Below are 9,770 nucleotides of genomic sequence, written 5' to 3' on the forward strand. Positions count from 1 at the left end.
GCTGTGTTGATTTCGCATGGAATGACTCATACACTAATACCGTGCGTCCATTTCGATCTGCAGCCGAGAGATCGGGAGAAGCGTGGCGGGCGGCGCTGGCGGAGATGCCGACATTTGCGGCCTGTAATGCTCGCTTATTTTTACGGACATATCCAGACATTTATATAAATATTGCAAAACGAGCACTAACCTGGGTTATAATTCATCATCTGTAATTCATCCAAGTTCTGCAATTATATACACAAAAAAATACGCTTTAGAAGTGACGATAAGAGTCACAGATAATAAAACATTTTAATCATAGTTTTGACCAGCAACGTCCTGCTTAAGTTTATATCCTTGAAAGAGTTTTGTGTCGATGGGGATCGTTTGGAGGTTTGGAATGTGCAACACTGTATCAAGATTACGCTGCCGATGAAACCATTAAAAGTCAATGGTTTTCGTGAGCTTCCTCGATGAACTCGATGAAATTGGGGCAGCGTTAGAAAGTTATCCAAACAAACCTCTACGCCGTGTTTCACAGGAGATGGGAGTGTCAAAATCATCAGCACATACAGCCACTAAGCTACTAAAATTAAAACATACTCTTATAACACAGGTTAGTGCTCGTTTTGCAATATTTATATAAATGTCTGCATATGTCCATAAAAATAAGCGGGCATTTCAGGCCGCAAATGTCGGCATCTCCGCCAGCGCCGCCCGCCACGCTTCTCCCGATCTCTCGGCTGCAGATCGAAATGGACGCACAACTTTCCTGTTGTCCATTTTTGAACCATTTTGTAGTAGAAATGAACCCAAGTTTCTCTGCACACAGTCAACACATTGAAAAATTGCAACAACTTATAAGTAAAGTGCTCCCCTGTGCTTAGCACCACGCCATGATGGCGTATAGGGGGTGTGGGGGTAACGCCCCACACTTTCTTGATCCGGTCATGAGTGGGGGTGATGTGATCAGCATCATGCCCCTGACCGCCTTTACCCCCCAGGGTTTCCCCCAGGTACCCATGTTATTCGACGCTGGGTGGGCGCCGGGCCCACTTCCAACGGTAGAAAAGTTCCCGGATTTGAACCGGCCGGGGATCGAACCCGGGACCTTGAGTATGGTAGTCAGACGCGTTACCGACTGAGCCACCGCGGCCACTTATTCCAATATGAAATGCCTATTCCTCATTCATTAGAACAGTGTGTCCAAATGTTGGATGGTCCTGGTTGATATTTTGTACATTTTCAAATCTGAATGAAAAATGTGGCAAAGAGTAATTGAAAAGACATGTCAGTAGTGTAAGTTGGTTGTTTCAAAATAGTACTTAGTAGGTATCCTCTTTTTTATCAATGAAATATCATTTTTTGACATATTTTGACAATTTTTTGTCGACCTTTTAGCGTTTAGCAATGTTTTTAGTACAATTTTCAATGCATTATTTTTTTCCCACCTCGTACTTGGTAGGTATGCATTTGTAGCTTTTTTTTTATCAATTGAATATCAGTTTTTGACATATTTTGACAATTTTTTGTCGATGTTTTAGTGTTTAGCGATGTTTCAGTAAAATTTCCCTTTTTTCCCACTCGTACTTGGTACGAATGCCACGATCTTACGTGATATATCTTAACCTATTCATTTTTTTTCGTGCTAAACTACACGAGAGCCTCTACGTGCTTTGACCTATTTTAGAGTAGGACCATAAAGCCAGTTCTGCAACCGAAAGTGAGGCTCGAAGTGAGGCTCGGTGAGGCTCGACTTAATGGTTTGCTCTTGTAAGGCATAAGCCTTATTTTCTCGCAGTGTTGCCAACACCTTACTCGAAATAAAATCACCAAGGTTTTTTTTTTCTTGGTCTAACCTATGTTATTGAACTGCATCGTCACGTCCAAACCCGCATGACTTCCGGACACTAGTGGTTTTTTTCATACTTTTTCTCACGTATAGGTGTACATGATGAATCTGCAAACAGATTTTTCCTAAGTCTCACCGTTTCCAAGATAACCTCACTTCCGGTCGCCATTTTGGATTTCCGAACATAGGTTCTATTCATACTTTACTCACATATAGGCGTACATGATGAATCCTCAAACAGATTTTTCCTAAGTCTCACCGTTTCCAAGATAATCTCACTTCCGGTCGCCATTTTGGATTTCCGAACATAGGTTCTATTCATACTTTACTCACATATAGGCGTACGTGATGAATCCGCAAACAAATTTTTCCCAGGTCTTACCGTTTTCAAGATAACCCCACTTCCGGTCGCCATTTTGGATTTCCGAACATAGGTTCTATTCATACTTTTTCTCACATATAGGCGTACGTGATGAATCCGCAAACAGATTACTCCTACGTCTTACCGTTTCCAAGATAATCCCACTTCCGGTCGCTATTTTGGATTTCCGAGCATAGGTTCTATTCATACTTTTTCTCACATATAGGTGTACATGATGAATCACCAAACAGATTTTTCCTAATTCTTACTGTTTCCAAGATAATCCCACTTCCGGTCGCCATTTTGGATTTCCGAGCATAGGTTCTATTCATACTTTCTCTCACATATAGGCGTACATGATGAATCACCAAACAGATTTTACCTAAGTCTTACCGTTTCCAAGATAACCCCACTTCCGGTCGCCATTTTGGATTTCCGAACATAGGTTCTATTCACATTTTACTCACATATAGGCGTACGTGTTGAATCCGCAAACAGATTTTACCTAAGTCTTACCGTTTCTAAGATAACCCCACTTCCGGTTGCCATTTTGGATTTCCGAGCATAGGTTCTATTCATACTTTTTCTCACATATAGGTGTACATGATGAATCACCAAACAGATTTTTCCTAAGTCATGAATTGGAGGGTCTATGAAAACCTATATTAATTCTCGTAAGAGAACAGAAAACACACAAAAAAAAAAAAAAAACAATACTGTGGTTATTACAACAAATAGTCTTCTTCAACCCCAATCCAACAACCCAAAAAATCATCATCCTAACTAGAACCATGTAACTATCTGCCATCTGTTAGAGGTTTTGTGAACTAAGTGGTGCTTTGTTTGTGTGTAACAAAAATACAATGCTTTTTGCACTTGGTCATCATCACCTAACATGTTATTAATTGTTTTTTTAAAATTAATTACAACTGAAAACTAATAATTAATATTATCTAAAGTTACTAATTAATAGTATACAAGTAATTGATATAATTTTTTTGTTCTTGTTGCTAGTGTTGGGTAATTATAGTTGTTGCAAAATATTAGCTCTCGCGTATGACAGTTTCTGAGTTTTGTTGGGTATATATAGACGAATCGAAATTTTACTTGTTATGTTAAATTGTATGTTAGGGTACATGGTAGGAGAAATCATTGTATATTAGAGCGCTCTTTTAATGATTTGCCTATAACTGCATACAGGCAGCCGTAAATTTAGCATAAAATATCCTGATCCTGTTTCTTCTAGCATGTGCGATGTTTGTTGTGGTGGGATCATTGGGGGAAATGTGATTCTCCCATGATGTCATCTGACTTACTAGCATATGCGATACGAAGAACAGGTGTGTATGTGGCTTACTAGGATTAGGCTCATGGTAATGAGGTCCTAGTAGCTGAAACGTTGTCGGGGTATTTTGCAAAAAATTTCCTTAAACAGTTAACAAATATAATATATATTTTTTTTAAATTCAGACATTAGATGGATTTTACAAATATATTTTTTAAAAAAATAGGTTAGGTAATTGTGGCTTCTACAGCTCGCCAAGCAGGGTGCTCTTGCATAAGCTCTTATCAGTCTGTAAGTCAGCAACAAGCAACCTGCGCTAGAGGTAGATGCTCTTGACATTATGAAAAATAAAAGCTTGAGTAACATTTTTTTTGTGTTTTTTGATTAGTTAAAAAAATACGTAATGTGATGACTCATATCTTCTGATTGCGCGACAAGTTATTACGTAACATTGTGATGACTCATATCTAATGCCCTTCGTTGTATTAACTATAAGGGAGTAAACTATTACACAACATATTGCAACAAGTTATGACGTAATGTGATGAGTCATATCTAACGTGGCGTCTTCTGATTGGTTAATTATTACAGGTGTTTTCAATACGGTCCGCGCTTTTATTATAAAAGACGGCATACACGGCAGACCAGTCAGTCTCGTGAGAGCAGCCGAAGAGTACGGACGTCCTGTCGCAGCGCTCCTCGTTTTTTTGTAAAAAAATAAGTATTTAACTTTCTTTGCAGCTACATACCATCTATTATTTCAAGTTCAAAGGTGTTTCACGTGGTTTTTCATAGTAATTTCGACCAGATTGAATTTTGACGTGATCGTGCGTTTTCTATTTCACCTCAAGAAATTCTATATAAATAACATACCTGAAAATTGTATCGCTATATACTAGATTTTTTGATTTCTGTGATTTTCGAAAAAGCAATGGCATCCACCACCAGTTTTAATCGTAAAAATGATAAAACTGAATGTGTTACTTGTGGGAAGCTAATCTCAAGGAACAATTTATCGGTACACAGGGCAAGATGTAGCGAAACAGCTTCGAGTTTAAATCGTTCGTCACCTTCTAAGTCTTGTGCTCGATGCGGAAAGATGATCAGCATTACAAATTTAAGTAAACACCTGAAAATTTGCAAACCATCGACCGGACAAGCATCGAAAAGGAAAATCGATAATGCAGAAACGGAAGCTTCCACTTCCAAGCAAATTAAATTATCTAATGAACGCAAACCAATTAGATCTGCGTTCAACGACCAACTCCAGGATTTTTCAATTAAGTCAGAACCAGGTCGTGACATTCTAAGTTTCTTAGACGAAACGAAAACATCTGTACTAAATATTTTGAAAGATAAACTTGAAAACAACTCTATAAAAATATACGTTGTTCTGTTTTCCGAATACGAGAAAGTCGATGGCACAACGAGTATTTTTTATCATCGTACAAAAAACCAGACTCTTTATTTGGCGGACGTCGAAAATTTAGACAACTTCTATTATAAAGTTACCAACGAGCTGGTTAAGAAACACGACGGTTTCGAGGCTAAAGGGTCGGGATGGTCTCTGTGTGGAAGTCCTCACACGTTAACTGTTTACGTAAACCGATTCTCGCCTCTTCGTGCATCCAGCTACGTTCCTCTTCCACCGAACATTCAACACAAGAGGGCTGTGTTGAATATACAGAACAGCGATGACAAGTGTTTTCTTTGGTGTATATTGGCTGCACTGCATCCTGTTAATTGCAAAAATAATCCACAGTGGGTTGGACATTACAAACAATACGAGTCCGAGTTTGAAAGTGTAATGTCTGGCATCGAATACCCGGTGACATTGTCGGATATAACAAAGTTCGAAAATCGTGCAGGAAAACGCATCGCTATTAATGTATATTCCTACACGTCAGATAAATATCTCGTGCATCCCGTCAGGATAAGCGATGTCGACGATGACGATGCTCGTGTGATTAATCTCCTTCTCATTTCCAACGAGGATGTTCATCACTACACGCTAATTCGTTCTCTATCACGTTTAGTCAGAAGTCAAACTACCAAGCATGCAAACAACATCGAAGTTTGCCCGAGATGCCTAACCACGTTCGACGATCGAAAACAACTCGATTATCAAAATTACACCGGACTTCAAATTGCTATCGAGAAACTTGCCGAACATAAAATTTATTGCGGTGACAACAGACCGGCTAGAATGTTGATGCCCGAAACGAACGAAGTCGAAGAATTCAAAATGCACAAGGCATTGTTGGAACATCCGGCCATCATCGTTGCTGATTTCGAGGCGTTCCTGAAACCACTCTCCTACTGCGAACCAGACCCCGAACTTTCTTCCACAACGCCGTACCAGCTTCATCAACCTAATAGTTTCGGCTATGTTGTTGTGCGACGTGATAAAATAAATGAAGCATATATATACCGCGGGCCAAATGTAATCGAACACTTCCTGGAAAAAATGGTGGAGGAGGTTGAGGTAATTGGTAGCGTACTGCTTACATCAAAACCGATGGCACCTTTAACTGAAAATGAACTTCAAAATTACATTTCCACTGAGGTGTGTCCGGTATGTGATCAAAGTTTCACTGATGAGAACAAAAAAATATTCCACCACGATCATTTCAGCGGAAACTACATAGGTGGAATTTGCAACACGTGCAATTTTAAAATCCAGAAACCTAAATTCATCCCCATATTCTTTCACAACGGAAGCGGATATGATTTTCACCACCTGGTGAGACATCTTGGCTACGATCCGAAACGTATAGGTGTCTTGGCCGAGAATGAAGAACGCTACATTAGTCTCAGCAAGCAAGTGTCGATTCCGGGAACGAAAAATACAATCGAGATGCGCTTCCTGGATTCGTATAGATTTCTCTCTGCAAGTCTGGATGCTTTAGCGAACAAACTCACCGACGATCAATTTAAAATAACTAGAGCTAGTTTTCCCAACGTAGACATAGAACTCGTTAGACGTAAAGGGGTTTATCCTTACGAATACGTTAGTGATGGTTCTAAATTTAACGACGACGCTCTTCCACTTCCAAGAGAATTTTACAGCAGACTCAGAGAGAAAGGAATCACGGACGAAGAATACCAACACGCGCAACTCATGTGGGAGAAATTAGAATGTAGGACACTCGGAGACTACCACGACGCATACTTAAAATTAGACGTGACGATACTCGCGGATGTTTTTCAAGCGTTCAGGAAAACGGCAACGAATATTTATAAATTAGATCCAGCGTATTTCTACAGTCTACCGGGATTAGCGTGGTCGGCAATGTTATTCCAGACAAAGGTCAAGCTGGAACTGATATCGGACGTTGACATGTTGCTATTCATCGAAAGAGGGATACGAGGTGGAATGGTGCAATGCGTACAGAGACATGCAAAAGCTAATAACGTACACATGAAAGAAGATTACGATTCATATCGAGCATCGAATTACATCTTCTACGCCGACGTTAATAATCTCTACGGACATGCCATGGTTCAGAAACTTCCTTACGGGGGATTCGAATGGTTAGATCCCACCACGATAGACATTATTCATTTCGACGATAGCGAGTGTGGTTTCTTCGCAGAGGTAGATCTCCAATTCTCCGACCACCTGCACGACACGTTTTCGGATTTGCCTCCGACTCCCGAAATCAAATGTCCACCCGACTCGGTTCAAGACAAGCTTTTGTTAACATTGGACCCTAAACAGAGATACGTCGTCCACTACAAGAATCTCCGGTTTTTGATTGGAAAGGGTGTTCAGATAGTAAATGTTAGAAGAATACTAAAGTTTAAACATTCCACGTGGTTAAGACCTTACATAGAAACTAACACACAACATAGAACAGCTGCTACTTCCGATTTAGACAAGGACTTCTTTAAATTAATGAACAATGCGGTGTACGGAAAGACCATGGAGAATGTTAGAAAGCACGTAGACGTGAAATTAATTTCCGATAAGAATAAATGTCGGAAGTGGATAGCCGATCCTAGATTCAAGTCGAGAAAAATTTACAACGAGAATTTGGCACTTTTCAATCTAGATATAAAATTGATGAAATTTAGAAAACCAATTTACGTTGGCGCAACGGTTCTCGACTTGTCGAAACTTTACATGTTCGAATTTCATTATGACGTGATGAAACCCTTCTACAATGATAAAATATCACTTTTGTACACGGACACCGACAGCTTTATTTACAGCATACAAACACCTAACCTCTATGAAGACATAAAAAATCCTTCCATGCTTGAGTATTTCGATACTTCTGCGTATCCTCAACCCAACAGATTTGGAATTCCATCTCGTAACAAAAAAGTCCTAGGTAAACTAAAAGATGAATGTAACGGTGATATTATTGTCGAGTTCGCGGGTTTGCGTTCGAAGATGTATGCCATGAGAACAGAGAGTAGCGTCACGAAGAAAGCAAAAGGTGTGGGCAAGAATACGGTGGAGAACAAACTCACCTTCCACGATTACATCGATTGCCTTTACTCACAATCGACGATACTAAGTATAGAACAAAGAATCCAAAGTGTAGACCATGTGATTACAACAAACGAAGTTAGGAAAGTAGCATTAGATCCGCATGACGATAAAAGATGTATTTTGTCTTGTGGAATCCACACGTTGCCTTGGGGACACTATCGTTTGGAAATTAGTAAAAATTGTAGGCAATGCAAATGAAAAAAAAAACAACTTAAATAACTATAACTAAAATAAAAAAAACTTTAACTGTCTCAAATTATCACATACACAATAAATAACTAGCAAGGACAATGAATCTCTTTGGTTTCCGAAAGCAAACAATGGAGACTGTACACCGCACGGCAGATCTTGAATTTCTACCTTCCATGTTATCTAAACTCAACGGCCTGTTGATCAATCAATTTTCGGAACGCTGCTCTTCTTGCTGGAACAGTGACGATTTCGGATTCGCGACGATCGACATGACGAGGAAACCCAACGACGGAAAATACAGAAACAAAATCAACGACTTTCTAAACGTTGCAACGTTGTGAGAAACGTTGCAACGTTTAGAAAGTCGTTGATTTTGTTTCTGTATTTTCCGTCGTTGGGTTTCCTCGTCATGTCGATCGTCGCGAATCCGAAATCGTCACTGTTCCAGCAAGAAGAGCAGCGTTCCGAAAATTGATTGATCAACAGGCCGTTGAGTTTAGATAACATGGAAGGTAGAAATTCAAGATCTGCCGTGCGGTGTACAGTCTCCATTGTTTGCTTTCGGAAACCAAAGAGATTCATTGTCCTTGCTAGTTATTTATTGTGTATGTGATAATTTGAGACAGTTAAAGTTTTTTTTATTTTAGTTATAGTTATTTAAGTTGTTTTTTTTTCATTTGCATTGCCTACAATTTTTACTAATTTCCAAACGATAGTGTCCCCAAGGCAACGTGTGGATTCCACAAGACAAAATACATCTTTTATCGTCATGCGGATCTAATGCTACTTTCCTAACTTCGTTTGTTGTAATCACATGGTCTACACTTTGGATTCTTTGTTCTATACTTAGTATCGTCGATTGTGAGTAAAGGCAATCGATGTAATCGTGGAAGGTGAGTTTGTTCTCCACCGTATTCTTGCCCACACCTTTTGCTTTCTTCGTGACGCTACTCTCTGTTCTCATGGCATACATCTTCGAACGCAAACCCGCGAACTCGACAATAATATCACCGTTACATTCATCTTTTAGTTTACCTAGGACTTTTTTGTTACGAGATGGAATTCCAAATCTGTTGGGTTGAGGATACGCAGAAGTATCGAAATACTCAAGCATGGAAGGATTTTTTATGTCTTCATAGAGGTTAGGTGTTTGTATGCTGTAAATAAAGCTGTCGGTGTCCGTGTACAAAAGTGATATTTTATCATTGTAGAAGGGTTTCATCACGTCATAATGAAATTCGAACATGTAAAGTTTCGACAAGTCGAGAACCGTTGCGCCAACGTAAATTGGTTTTCTAAATTTCATCAATTTTATATCTAGATTGAAAAGTGCCAAATTCTCGTTGTAATTTTTTCTCGACTTGAATCTAGGATCGGCTATCCACTTCCGACATTTATTCTTATCGGAAATTAATTTCACGTCTACGTGCTTTCTAACATTCTCCATGGTCTTTCCGTACACCGCATTGTTCATTAATTTAAAGAAGTCCTTGTCTAAATCGGAAGTGGCAGCTGTTCTATGTTGTGTGTTAGTTTCTATGTAAGGTCTTAACCACGTGGAATGTTTAAACTTTAGTATTCTTCTAACATTTACTAT

This window comes from Lepisma saccharinum, chromosome 16 (genome assembly GCF_977018435.1).
Source record: "Lepisma saccharinum chromosome 16, izLepSacc3.1, whole genome shotgun sequence".
NCBI lineage: Eukaryota > Metazoa > Arthropoda > Insecta > Zygentoma > Lepismatidae > Lepisma > Lepisma saccharinum.